This window comes from Anomaloglossus baeobatrachus, chromosome 6 (genome assembly GCF_048569485.1).
Source record: "Anomaloglossus baeobatrachus isolate aAnoBae1 chromosome 6, aAnoBae1.hap1, whole genome shotgun sequence".
Lineage (NCBI taxonomy): Eukaryota > Metazoa > Chordata > Amphibia > Anura > Aromobatidae > Anomaloglossus > Anomaloglossus baeobatrachus.
Window position 1 is genome coordinate 8893337 of NC_134358.1, and position 15126 is coordinate 8908462.

General features: G+C 49.5%; 1 protein-coding gene and 1 long non-coding RNA gene across 2 annotated transcripts in view; both read right to left on the bottom strand.

Moving 5' to 3' along the window:
• The window catches only part of GVQW3 (GVQW motif containing 3), an 87675-nt gene extending 76434 nt beyond the window's left edge, over window positions 1–11241 (bottom strand). Inside the window, exon 1 of the mRNA XM_075316001.1 lies at window positions 11121–11241. The gene's annotated coding sequence lies outside the window, so the exon portion shown is untranslated. The remainder of the gene's footprint in view (window positions 1–11120) is intronic.
• LOC142316926 (uncharacterized) overlaps window positions 1–15126 on the bottom strand; it is a 215223-nt gene that overhangs the window by 196905 nt on the left and 3192 nt on the right. The gene's annotated exons all lie outside the window — the stretch shown is intronic.

A 15126-nucleotide genomic window follows, 5' to 3' on the forward strand; every position in this document is an offset into this window, starting at 1 on the left:
AGCTGGGCACAATATAGAGGCAATTAAACAGACAAAAATATCCATGAGGAAAACGTATACAAATTCAATAGGAAATGTAACATGACTAAATAGTCTAGATACAAAATATAGAGTGTCCTGTATGGGCCTCTATCTATAAAGAGCATGCAAACCACTAAGGAAATGATGAACAAACAGGAGAGCAAACGTGGTTATTTTGCAAAAGACACATATCAAAGTTTATTAATTCATCTATTGTTAGATGCAGCACAAATTTCTGCAGTTAAATGCAAAAAGACAGAGGGCACTTAAGGCACAAAGCAAAATGTAGTCAGAAAGATCACATGGCAAGTACAATGGAAGACAAAATACAAAACATTGCATACCGGTTACAAAATTTATTGCCCCTTAGACACCGCCAGGCATGTCAGGGAGAGAGCGAAGGCCGCGCATGCGCACACAGCACACAGCTTCTTTGGGACCTTTTTTCCATCTTTTGACTGCCTGAGCACATCGTTCACTGGGACTGCATTTACAAGAGGACTCCGTTTATGACATATCCGGAATATGCCTTGGACTTAGGACGAGGGATTACCATTGTTATTTATGTATTATTGTTTGTTCTTGATGTGCCCCTCTTTTCTCTAATGTCCATGTGCTGCTGCCGATTGGGAGCCTACATATATTGCTCTATGTCCCAGTGGGTGCTGTGTGCGCATGCGCGGCCTTCGCTCTCTCCCTGACATGCCTGGCGGTGTCTAAGGGGCGGATGGGTGCCGGTGAGGGGGCGTGATTTTATCCCCCTCCCCTGCACTCCTCGGCCTGACGCCGCTCGCATTTGCTGGGGCGATTAGCGGGGACTACGCATGCGCCGAAAGATCCTCACCAATTGGGTACTTTTCTCCCACATGATCTATCACATGTTCTTTTTAAAGGTCCTAGAAATCAATGAGTTACCACCCCTCCTTGGTCTGACGAAGCGTTAATACCACAAATACGTGAAACGCGCGTTACCTGCGTTAGGGGGGACTCTTTTGGTCTTTGATTCCTGCACTCTGGCACTTTAAAGCAATCGCTCGTGATCCTCCTGTACTCTATACAGCCGCTGGTAGGTACCATTGTCCGGACGTATTCATATGTCTAGCGTGCTGTTCAATTTACTCTTAGTGTGGACACCAGCTACTGCTTTCTGGTTTCACCTGGCAATAAATTTTGTAACCGGTATGCAATGTTTTGTATTTTGTCTTCCATTGTACTTGCCATGTGATCTTTCTGACTAAATTTTGCTTTGTGCCTTAAGTGCCCTCTGTCTTTTTGCATTTAACTGCAGAAATTTGTGCTGCATCTAACAATAGAGGAGTTAATAAACTTTGATATGTGTCTTTTGCAAAATAACCACGTTTGCTCTCCTGTTTGTTCACAATATAGAGGCACTACAATGTACTGGGCACAACAAGGGTTGCAACTTAATTCTGCACCATTCACTGCGTTTGACAACATTGGTGTTTTCCAGACTAAATCGTGACAACATCCGTAGAGGAATTCCCAAAATGTGGTCACTTGAGGGGGTTTCTGCTGTTCTGGCACTTAAGGACTCTGCAAATCGAGTCCGCATTATTCTACGAAAATACAAGTGATTTGGATTACAAGCATATCCCAGAAGAAATTATGCTCATAATCCAAGGTTGCACTATACTGTAGTCACATGTGGGGTATTGTCACATTCAGGATAAATTGTGTAACTTATTATGGGGCCTTTTTTACTTGCTGACTGAACCCCAGGATGAATTAATTGAGGGTTGCAGTTTGTAAAATGGGGTCACTTGTGGGGGTTTCTGCTGTTCTGGCACATCAGGGGCGCTGCCAATGTGACACGGCACCTGCCAACCGTCCTAACTAAATCTGCACTCCAATGTAGTTTTCCACCACATATACTGGCGTACTTGGAAGAAATTGTACAATATATTGTATGGTTCATTATCTCCCATTACCCCTGTGAAAATTAAAAGGTGTGGGATTAAAGTAACATTATCGTGGAAAACAAATGTATTTATTCATTTTCACGGCTCAACATTATAAAATTCAGTGTATTCCTTGGGGTCTCAAGGTGCTCACCAAACATCTAGGCAAGTTCCTTGAGGTATCTAGTTTTTGATTTAGTGCAATATGTGCATTCATATAGGAGGGAAAGGCTGGGAATTTTCTGGACTCACGAGACTTTCCACAGGACAGCACTTCAGAGGCTAGAACGGACTGGCCTCACCCTCAATGTTTGGTAGAACTGCAAAAACCCACCGGTATTATTTGGAATTCATCCTTCACTAAACTCAGCGTTATTCTGCCACAAGCAAAATGGTAAAGCAAAATGGTAAGAAATCTTGAGGCAGAAAGCAACAAGCCAAAAGAAGGGAATTTTGTTTACTTACCGTAAATTCCTTTTCTTCTAGCTCCAATTGGGAGACCCAGACAGTGGGTGTATAGCTACTGCCTCTGGAGGCCGCACAAAGAACTACACTTAAAAGTGTAAGGCCCCTCCCCTTCTGGCTATACACCCTCCCGTAGGAGTACAGATTCCTCAGTTTTAGTACCAAAGCAAGAAGGAGGAAAGCCAATAACAGTTTCAAAAACAAATTCAATCCGATAACACGATCGGAGAACTTAAGAAACAACATGAACAACATGTGCACCCGAAAAACGAAACCCTAAGAACAAATAGGGCGGGTGCTGGGTCTCCCAATTGGAGCTAGAAGAAAAGGAATTTACGGTAAGTAAACAAAATTCCCTTCTTCTTTTTCGCTCCTAATTGGGAGACCCAGACAGTGGGACGTCCAAAAGCAGTCCCTGGGTGGGTAAAAAGATACCACATGAACGGGCTGTCAGACAGCCTCTTCCTACAGGTGGGCCACCGCCGCCTGAAGGACCTGTCTACCTAGGCTGGCATCTGCCGAAGCGTAGGTATGCACTTGATAGTGTTTGGTAAACGTGTGCAGACTCGACCAGGTAGCCGCTTGGCACACTTGCTGAGCCGTAGCCTGATGCCGCAATGCCCAGGACGCACCCACGGCTCTGGTAGAATGGGCCTTCAGTCCAGATGGAATCGGAAGCCCAGCAGAACGGTATGTGTGAAGAATTGGTTCCTTGATCCACCGCGCCAGGGTGGATTTGGAAGCTTGCGATCCCTTATGCTGACCAGCGACTAGGACAAAGAGCGCATCAGAACGGCGTAGAGCCGCCGTGCGAGAAATGTAAATCCTGAGTGCTCTCACCAGGTCCAACAGATGTAAACCCTTTTCAAATTGGTGAACTGGATGCGGACACAAAGATGGCAAAGTGATATCCTGATTGAGATGAAAGGAAGAAACCACCTTGGGAGAAAACTCTGGAATTGGACGCAGTACTACCTTGTCTTGGTGAAACACCAGGAAGGGAGATTTGCAAGATAACGCCGCTAGCTCGGACACTCTTCGAAGAGACGTGACCGCCACAAGAAAAACTACCTTTTGTGAAAGCCGAGAAAGGGGAACCTCTTTCAAAGGCTCGAAAGGCGGCTTCTGGAGAGCAATGAGAACCTTGTTCAGATCCCAGGGTTCCAATGGCCGTCTGTAAGGAGGAACGATATGACAAACTCCTTGGAGAAACGTGCGTACTTTAGAAAGCCGTGCCAAGCGCTTCTGAAAGAATACGGATAGCGCGGAGACTTGACCCTTAAGAGAGCTAAGCGACAAACCTTTTTCCAACCCAGACTGCAGGAAGGAAAGAAAAATTGGCAATGCAAATGGCCAGGGAGAAAACCCTTGAGCCAAGCACCACGCTAAGAATATCTTCCACGTTCTGTGATAGATCTTAGCTGAGGATGGTTTTCTAGCCTGTCTCATTGTGGCAACAACTTCATGAGATAAACCTGAGGCCGCTAGGATCCAGGACTCAATGGCCACACAGTCAGGTTCAGGGCCGCAGAATTCAGATGGAAAAACGGCCCTTGAGACAGCAAATCTGGACGGTCTGGTAGTGTCCACGGTTGGCCTACCGTGAGATGCTGGCTGACGCCACTGCCGTGCGGCTTGTAGCGTCAAGAACAGCATTAATCGCGTACGACGCGAATGCCGCCATTTGCGAGGTCAATGGTGCTACCTGCGGGGCAAATGCACGTGTGACGGAGTCAACTCGCGCAAGCCCGGCTGAGATAGCTTGGAGTGCCCATACGGCTGCAAAAGAAGGCGCTAATGACGCTCCAATCGCTTCATAGATGGATTTCAGCCAGAGCTCCATCTGCCTGTCAGTGGCATCTTTAAGTGCCGCTCCATCTTCAACTGCAACCAAGGATCTAGCTGCAAGCCTGGAAATTGGAGGATCCACTTTTGGACACTGGGTCCAACCCTTGACCACCTCAGGGGGAAAAGGATAGCGTGTATCTTTAAGCCGTTTAGGAAAACGCCTTTCAGGATAAGCGTGGGGTTTCTGGATTGCGTCTCTAAAGTCAGCGTGGTCCAGAAAAGTGCTTAAAGTACGCTTAGGGTATCTGAAATGGATTCTCTCGTGCTGCGAAGCTGACTCCTCCACAAGAGGAGCTGGTGGGGAAATATTTAACATCTTGTTGATGTTAAATATAAGATCATTAACTATGGCGTCACCATCTGGTGTATCTAGATTGAGAGCGGTCCCAGGATCAGAATCCTGATCAGTTACGTCCGCCTCATCACCCATAGATTCATCTCGCTGGGATCCTGACCATTGAGATGAATGTGAAGGCCCGTCATAGCGAGCCCGCTTAGGCTGCCCGGGGCCATCGTCCGAGTCAGAGTCTTCACCCTGAGGTGTATATGCCCGTCCCGGAGCTTGGAGCTGAGGGGGACCAGGGGGCAATGATTGCACAGTGTCCGTGGCCTGAAGTACAGGCCTAGCTCGCAATGTGTCAAGAATTTGTGACATAGTGAGAGACATTCTGTCAGCAAAAGCTGCAAACTCAGTTCCTGTCACCTGGACAGCATTCACAGGTGGTACACCCTGGGTCACGTCCAGCAGAGGTCCCGACTGTGCAAGCGCCGCAGGGGCCGAGCACTGCACACAATGGGGGTCCGTGGAGCCTGCCGGTAGAAAAGTCCCACATGCGGTGCAGGAAGCATATAATGTCTGTGCCTTGGCACCCTTGCGTTTTACGGACGACATGCTGCTGGCTCTCTGCAATGTGAGAGAGTCTATAGCCAAAGGGCGACCAGCGCTATGCAATACAAAGTATTTGTAGAAACAAAATACTAAGAATACTACTGGCACAAGAGGGGGTGAGCCCTGAGGGCTGCTTACCGCCCGCTGAATAGCGGGTAAGAGGTTGCAGAATTCCTTGTCTGGGTCTCCCCGGCTCCCCTCTGCAGCTCAGCGTGTCAGCAGGAATGGCTGCCGGCGTCTGTGGAGAGGGGCGGTCCGTGGGAGTTCCCAAACAAAAGTGCGGGAAACAGTGTCCCCTCTGTGCCGATTGTGAGGGCTGGAGTATGTAAAAACGACTCCAGCCCTCGGCGCTGATGCACTGGCCAGCGTCCCGCCCCTCTCCTGACTGGCAGGTCTGGGGGCGGGAACGAATGGAAGCAGGCCGCAAAAGCCGGGGACTCGAGTTATCAGCGCGGCCGCCGTAAAAGCGCGGGCCGCGCTGAAGTCCCCGGCGCACCACAAGTGCCAGCCGCGCCGCAGTCCCAGCGGCCGGCGTGACCGATTCCTAGACGTGGCCAGCGTCCCGCCCCTCTCCTGACTGGCAGGTCCGGGGGCGGGAACGAACGGAAGCAGGCCGCAAAAGCCGGGGACTCGAGTTATCAGCGCGGCCGCCGTAAAAGCGCGGGCCGCGCTGAAGTCCCCGGCGCACCACAAGTGCCAGCCGCGCCGCAGTCCCAGCGGCCGGCGCGACCGATTCCTAGAAGTGTGCCTGCTTCAGCGAAGCTGAATGAGGCCATGGCACAAGCGCCGTAGCGCTGATGTCCCCCGGCGCACTACAACACCCAGCATGCTGCGGTGTGAGCGCCAAATGCACGGGGACACAGAGTACCTTGAGGAAGCAGGGCCATGTCCCTGATGTACTCCGCTCCATCCAGCATCTTCTCCAGGGGCTGTAGATGGAGCACGGTCTCAGTGCCTGGAGACCAGTAAATCCCACTTCACCCAGAGCCCTGTAAAAAGGGATGGGGAAGGAATCAGCATGTGGGCTCCTGCCGCCGTACCCGCAATGGGTACCTCAACCTTACAAACACCTCCGACATACAGTGGGGTGAGAAGGGAGCATGCTGGGAGCCCTGTATGGGCCCTCTTTTCTTCCATCCGACATAGTCAGCAGCTGCTGCTGACTAAAAACAATGGAGCTATGCGTGCGTGTCTGACCTCCTTGCGCACAAAGCTAAAACTGAGGAATCTGTACTCCTACGGGAGGGTGTATAGCCAGAAGGGGAGGGGCCTTACACTTTTAAGTGTAGTTCTTTGTGCGGCCTCCAGAGGCAGTAGCTATACACCCACTGTCTGGGTCTCCCAATTAGGAGCGAAAAAGAAATCACGATGTGAGGTAGTAATGCGAATCCACATTAAGAAAGAAAGACTCAACCAGGCTACGAGCCAGCTGGCCAACCAAGCAAAGTCACATGGCCCTTAGCTTCCGAGCATTGGCAAGTGTGAGCTGCAACAGGGGAGGGAGGGTGTCGGCAGACTTAACGCAAATCACCGAAGGCCACACCAGGCCAAAGACCACATCAAGCCAAGCCAGGTGACAGTAGACCGAACACCAACCATGGTGCAACAGGCCAAACACTCAAGCCTCCTCTGTCTGAAGGCAAGGAACCCACTGAAAGAGGAGGTGGGAGTTTAATTCTTATCTTTTGCTGAGGGAAAGCCAATGAGGCACATAGAAGTCAGAGTAAAGGGGGGGAGGAATCTGAGGGGTAACACACAATTTGGTTTTCTAACTTATAGAGCTGTGCAGGCTAATGTCTTCTCCTGACGTGAATCGACCATGTGATGTACGGGGACGTTTCAAGGGTGGCAGAGTGGGCAGCAACGAAAAGGTCCAGGAGAAGACGGATTAAACCTACGGTCCCCTCCATTATCATGGGAAGTGTTCACTCTGTGGGAAATAAGTCGGATGAAATGCTGCCACTAATTCGGACCCAGAGGGAGAACAAAGAATGCAGTTTGATGTGTTTTACTGAACCTTGGTTACCTACGGAGGTTCATGATTCAAGGGTCTCGGTACCAGGGATTCACATGGTCTGGGCTGACAGACATGATGAAGAGCATCAAGAAAAAGGGTGAGGAGTGATACGTTACATAAACAGATGGTGTAATCAGGGGTACGTGACTGTAAAGGAACGTCATTGTCCGAATATTGAACCGTTAGCTGTTGGCCTCAGGCCTTACTATACACATAGTGAACTCTCTTGTAATTGCAATAGTGATGTATATCCCACCATCAGTGAACATGAGGCAGCCGGGGACTTGTTATCAGGGGCTATGGCTCCAAACAAATCACCCAAACTGTCCTACTGTAATCTCTGGGGATTTTAATTGAGCCATGATCTCTACTGTGCTAACAAAGTTCTATCAATGTCAGATGTACTACACGTGACAGCGGTACATTGGATCTGCTCTATGCTAATGCATTACCTGTGCTGCCCCCCGCCCAGGGAAATCTGACCACAAACCTGCTACTATTGTCCCCAGCTTACCAATCAATCGTTAATAAACAACTGGCTACAATTAAAAAAATAAATACCGTATTTTTCGGACTATAAGACGCACCGGACTATAAGACGCACCCTTGTTTTAGAGGAGGAAAAAAAATAGAAAAAAATGAAAGTAAAAAAAAAATGTGGTCATAACACACTGTTATTTTACTGCTGATCGTGTTATGGAGGTAATAATATCCCCAAATTCTGTACTCATATCCCCCATTCTGGGTACCTTACAGGTATATATGGCCCCCATCGCGGAATATGAATGTTCCCCATCATTATATGTGTGATTCTCCAAGCTGGTGTGTGTGTGTGAATATATATATATATATATATATATGAGCCAACCCCATCCAGGTGTACAGTAATGCCTTTATATACCATATTATTTATTGCCTTACTTTTACAGATGTCATGCTCACCATGCTTCAGTTTGGTCCTGGCATTACAAAGTCTCCCATATCTCGAGGACCTGCAGTGATGTAATGAGGAGGCAGGGCACTGTGCTGTTCTGGCCCCGCCTCTTCATTACATCACTGCAGGTCCTCGAGATATGGGAGACTTTGTTTCTAGTGCAGAGGCAGGAGCAAAAGTGAAAGCAATGTGAGCCCTCAGCACAGAGACTGCGGCTGTGCTGTGATGGGTATGCCGTGCTCTGGCCCGGACACTGCACTGATCTGCACTTCCTCCGGGCCAGACATGACTGCCAGCGGCACTCTGCTCCTGCCCTCCTAAACAGCGGACACACAGTCTCCCCAGCCGCTGCAGGAAGCTGGGACTGGAGCTCCCACGTGTGTCCGCTGTTTACATTAAACAAGTATTGATTTGCTGCTCCTCACACCCGCTTCTAGGCACTGACTGAAGAGAGAGGTGGGCGGGGAGCAGCTAATGAATATTCCTTTACTTTGAACAGCGGGTACACGTGGTTTCTCCAGCCGCCGGCATCCTGCAGCAGCAACCCTCCCTGCCTCCTGTGATCCCACTGCATAGCGCTGACTCCCCACAGCTCCCTACCCCGCAGGTACCCTGCTTTGACATTCAGACTATAAGACACACCCCACACTTTCCTCCCAAATTAGGAGGTAAAAAAGTGCATCTTATACTCCGAAAAATACGGTAAATCAGAAATTGGTCTCCGGCAGCAGAAGCGTTACAAGAATGGTTTCATTTTACAGACTGGGACTTGTTGTGTGGGACACCGGCAGAGAAAGCGGATTCAAAAGATAAGAGACGTATGTTTGGGTGCTGCAGGCTACCTGCACACCAGGCGGATCCGATCTTTATTGCACAATGCGTTTCCGGGACGTACCGTCCTCTTCGTCAGTTGCACCTGCAGCGCCCAAACAACCATCTGTTTCATCTTCTGAATCCTCTGAGGCCAGTGCCCGGATCCCCGGGAGCTGACAGCTGGTGCGGCAGCACGGTCTGAACTCCATGGACACTGCCTCCTCTGTATCGCTACCCCAGCTTTGCCCATCATCGGGCCGGTAGACAACTATCAGGATTCCGTTGGGATTGGAGTTCGGTGGTTCCATATCTTGTTGGTGGAGATCATTCCTGCTTAGGAGGAGTTATATCTGCAGCACACCTCATTCTCACCTGCAGTCCCTGGGATAACGGGGGTCACACAGGACCCCAGCTCTCTCTTTTTATGTTACTCGGAAAAATGGGAATGAAGTAGTTGGTGGAATTACTGATTACAGGGACTTCTGCACTGATCTGCTCCTGCCTGTTAACGAGGTTATGTGTTTTGCAAATAAGCCCTGGATAACAAAATCATGAAAACATTCCCTAACACTAGAAGTCCCAGAGAGGGGTCATTTAATATTTCTACCTTTGGAATGGGGGGGGGGGGAGCTCGAAATTTCTGTGACTTCTAGTGTTAACAGGAAAAAAGGCCATTAAATTGAGTGACAAAAAGAGAATTAAAATGATACAACAAGAACAGAATAAAAGATGCTCGGGAGGCTTCAGAATTAAAGTGATGAACCATGAGCAGTTCTGTGCACATATCTATAATCCCGACCTAAACAGTCCCAGCATGTAGTAGCATATATAAACCTGAGCTTTACAAAAACTATTTCTGAGATCATTTATGAGATGCTAATGAGGGCAGATGCGTTAATTCCCTGGCTAGTAGGCCCACTTAGCAGGATATCGTGCCTCTATGGGCGCTGTGCTGGAGGCCTGGAGGACAGAAGAGGACGGTGCGCTGGTGAGCTGCAACTAATCACCCTGGAGCTTTGTGCTACTACTTACCCTGCATCCATAAACCACTACCGTCCTGTACCCCATGCTATGACGTCCCTGGAAAGAGTAGCGCTCACTTTGTGTCTGGGGGTGAAGGCTTTTGCTGACTCCCTATAGTGCTGTTGCCAGCATAGACTGGGGGTGGATGATGACATCATGTCTCTGTTACATGCAGTACATTCTGCTTTGGACGATGATGCAGCCGCTGTGCTCACCATGTTCTCTGATTTCTTTAGTGCGTTCAATACCTTGCAGCCTCTGTTACGATGAAAACAGATGGCGGCGATGAAGCTGGATGAGGTGATGAGACATTGGATTAATCACTACCGGTGAGCTCAGCCGCAGCTCGTACAGATGAGAGCGGCTGTGACTAGCAGATTATTGAGCAGTATAGGTGTCCCTTAGAAGACGGTGCCCCTTGGAGAAAGGCGGGCACCTCGGGAGACAGCATGCCACTTACCATGCAATAACCATGAGCTTTCCCAGCCCAAGAATGTCGGCTTTATCATGGCGCTGGGTATCAAAATTGGAAGGAGATTTTTTATATTATATATTTAAATAATAATAATAAAAATAATAATAATTAAAAAAAGAGCCGCACGCGGTACCTCTAATTTGAATACACAGCTAAGATAAGCGCACGCTGGGCGCTGCACGCCTGTAGCGTGGGCTTTACCTGTGCTCGGTATATTATGGGGGGACCCTACGCCACTTTCTTTTTATTTTTATACCACAATAGGGATGCAGACAACATGTGCGATTGATTGCAGTGCAGACACGCTGTCACACAGGCTGGGGGCGCGTCTAAATGCAACACCAACCAGAGATGACGGGACTGCGGGGTTGGCAGGGGTAACAGTGCATATGCATGAGGTTAAGGAGCGGGCCCCGGAAGTAGCAGTAAAATCTGCGACGGAGGCTCTAAGTATAACGCTCTTGCTCTAATCCCCCTATCCCTTCCACAACCATTTTAAGCGCCGGACTCTGGCTTTGGTCCCCATAGACTTATATAGGGGCCGGTGTCAGAGCAAATATCCAAGATCAATTCCAGGTCGGAACCAGGATTTTTTTTTTTTTAAACCAGGTTGGACCCGCTGATCCCGGGTCCACCCTATCACTAATGACGACCTGTATGACCCCAGGACCCAGAACCCCCCGTACAGACATTATGTAGAGCTCAGCACCATCTACCTGGTGATTCTCCGGGACGCTGTGCTTCTCCTCTGGACGGTCCTGGTGATTCTCCGGGACGCTGTGCTTCTCCTCTGGACGGTCCTGGGGATAGAGAGGACGGGGACATCTCTCTGGTGGGTTTCTTCTTCTCCATCTGTGGGAGACATATAGTGACAGAACCTTAGTGGCTGGAGACCTGTCTATGTATCACACGCGTCTCATCACCTCCTGATCCAGGGCTATCTCCAGCCTCATATAGTCACACCCGCCCTGAAGATCTGACGATGGCCTCAGAACGTTCAATGATCCCTCATTACTTAGTTTTTGGATAAAAAGATTCACAGTTGACATTGATCTTCAACCATTAAATATATTAACCGTTCCATATCCTGATAATCCGGCAGCGTTATCTGCATTGGGGGCAGCGGAGAACAACCTGATAAAGGCCCCGATTCCCTCCACTGCCCCCGCAAGGAACATCGACCAATACATTGTGGAAAACGACTAAAAAATGTAATTGCACAAACCGGCGACTCCGGTGTAAGATAACGGCCGAAACCTGAGAAAGATCCAAACAGACCGAAACGTCACACGAGACGATATCTGCTATCCTGTATGTCCGGATAATCTGCCACTAATGGAGACATCCGGCTCCACAGAACGCCTGGAGACACCGGGGCCCCAGAACGCCTGGAGACACCGGGGCCCCAGAACACCTGGAGACACCGGGGCCCCAGAACACCTGGAGACACCGGGGCCCCAGAACACCTGGAGACACCGGGGCCCCAGAACACCTAGAGACACCGGGGCCCCAGAACACCTGGAGACACCGGGGGCCCCAGAACACCTGAGAGACACCGGGGCCCCAGAACACCTGGAGACATCCCGGGGCCCCAGAACACCTGGAGACACCGGGGCCCCAGAACACCTGGAGGACACCCGGGGCCCCCAGAACACCTGGAGACACCGGGGCCCCAGAACACCTGGAGACACCGGAGGCCCCAGAACACCTGGAGACACCGGGGCCCCAGAACACCCTGGAGACACCGGGGGCCCCCCAGAACACCTGGAGACACCGGGGCCCCAGAACACCTGGAGACACCCGGGGCCCCAGAACGCCCTTTGGTTGAGACGCTGGCCCCTCCCATGTCAGAGACACCTTCGGACGTCCTTAGGAGGATTGATGGCTTTGACGGTTGAGCGTGGGATGTTGGCTGGCGACCCTGGATGTCGAGACCTTATACACGAATATCTGTCACGAGCACGGCCTGCAGGCAGTTGAGTATTTTCCTGGTATGAGCAACTGGGCACCACCATTACACACACCTGATTCTGGAATTATTGGAGTTCGTACTGACGCACAACGCCTTCACCTTCGGTGAGCGGTTCTATCTCCAGCGGCGCGGCACTGCGATGGGGGGCGGCTTGCGCGCCGTCGTACGCAAACCTCTTCCTGGGATACTGGGAGAGGGAGGTTTTCGGCGACGGCGTGCTGGCCAGCTCCCATGTGCAGTGCTGGCTCTCCGCTTCATCGATGACATCTTTGTCATCTGGGGGGGGGACCGCCCCGGAGCTTGAGGGCTTTGTGCGCCACTTGAACTCCAATTCTTATAACATTTACCCTCACCTATCAGGCTGATCCGACTAGGGTCGATTTTTGGACATTGCATTTCCATTAGTGATCAGGGTCTTCTGACCACTGACATCTATCGGAAACCCTCCTCTGTGAATGCTTTGTTACACGCATCTTCTGGCCATCCGCATTCGACCATCAATGCTATCCCTACTGGGCAATTTATCCGCTTGAAACGGATTTGCTCAGAACGGATACATTTGAGGGTAGGGCCAGTGAGATGCGTGATAGATTCAGGGAGAGAGGGTACAGCTCCAGATCCATTAAAAAGGCCTATAGTCGGGCTAAAGCAGCTCCGAGAGACCGACTTCTTTTACGTTTCAATCCTGATAAGACGAAGCCTGCTGAACCGAAGGTGCGTTTTATATTCCTCATTCAACCGCCAATGGGATCATATTCGTGGCATATTAACTAAGCACTGGTCTGTCTTACAAACGGAACCTGTGCTGAAAGATATGCTTCCAGACCCGACCCCTCATGACGGCACGTCGGGGGCCGGAGCCTACGTGATATGTTGGTCCACAGCCACACTACTGTGGCACAAAAGAAACCACCATTTATGATGGGACGTTCTATCTGTGGATCAATTTCCATGTGGCTCATGCATTGCGTGCCGTCACGGTAACATCATCAGGGCAACATCCTTTGCCTCCTCGGACGGCTCCAAAACATTCGAGATCCGGCAATATATTTCTTGCAGTAGCACGGGCGTAATTTATTACGCTACGTGCGCTTGCGACTTAATATATGTCGGACTCGCTAGTCGTGAATTGCGGGTCCGGACGAGGGAGCATACTAGGGACATCATCGCGGCTAAAAAAGCGAAACCTGAGGATGTTGATTTCCTGAAGACCATCCCCCGCCATTTTAGGGTGCATCACGGGTCTGACCCCTCAAGCTTTAAGGTGAGGGGGATTGACCGTGTACACCTTGGATTGAGGGGTGGTAATATTCATAAGGTGTTGGCACGGGTTGAATGTCGTTGGATATTTCTCCTCGACACAGTGGCCCCTCGAGGTTTGAATGAGAGGCAGACCTTTAGTTCCTATTTATAATCCAGTAGGTCTCGTCTGCGGTTGACATATACCCCATTACGGGCAATATTTGTTTGGTTGCGGATCCCCTGTGATTGAATCTGCTTTGTACATAATGGTTTTTATATATATTTTTTAACTGGATTCTTTGTGTGTCCTCTTTTTTTCTACAGTTGTCTACGTTTGTGCTCTTGGTGCAATATTTCTCTGTGTCACTAACCTGGTGGTCTGCCTGCATTGGAGAATGAGCTGGGAAGGAATACAGTATATCCTGATCGTCTATATGAGATTGTTCACTGGACTGCGTCTTACTGTCTAATATGTTGTTATATGCATGAATAATGTCCTTACGCTCTATGTATACAGTACTGGATGTAATTATGATGTAATTATATGTATTCTTATCCCTCTATAGTGCTATGCACTTTGTATGATTCCCAATGCGATTTGCCCTTTCTTTTGCCAGGAGTAGACATGGCATTTGCAGCTTCACTTCCTGTTTGCGGCTCTGCACATGTGCAGTGTGTGTGGCTCTCCTTGAAGCTTCCCCTGGGTAATATTGACGTCATCAAAGGGGTTTTCCCTGGCCCAGGTGACGCTGGAGTAGCCGCCCACGCCTGCTCAGTGTGCCTTAGTGCTCTGTAGCCGCGACAGGTGCTGCAAATGATCTAATATACACTAGTGTATAAATGCAACCATTTCCCTCCTTTTGTCCATGGTCCCCTGAGGAAGTCACCACGAAATACGTATTGGGACTTTTTTCCCCTTGTGTGACTGCATGTGAGTGCTATAATTGGTGGAATATCCACCGGGCTATGTGTTTGGGTAATGTGCCTATGATTATGTACTAAGTGTTATCCTGTCATTACTGTGAACTTGGAAAGGCACTTACATTGGTTTTGCTGGGAATACTTCCCTGTTCGCTGGACCATGTGTTTGCGGTATGTGCCTATTGTCATGCACTAAAGTGTTACTCTGTCATTTACTGTGAACCTGTTTATGATATAGGCACGTACACTGGCCCTGCTGGGAATATATCCCTGTCCATTGGACTAGATGGCCTGGGCAGTGTGCCTATGTTCATATACTTAAGTGTTACTCTATCACTCACTGTGAACCTGTTTATTGCAATGGCATTTACACTGACCTTGCTGGGAACACATCCCTGTTCACACGGATGATGTGTGTGAGTAACATGCCTATTGTCATTTACTAAAGTGTTATTCTGTCACTGACTGTGAATTTATCTTTTGTATAGGCACTTACACTGGCTCTGCTGGGAATATATTCCTGTTCATTTATTTGTAATGTGCCTAGAGTTCTTGATTAGGTGAACCTCTGCGTTTTGTATAAGGCA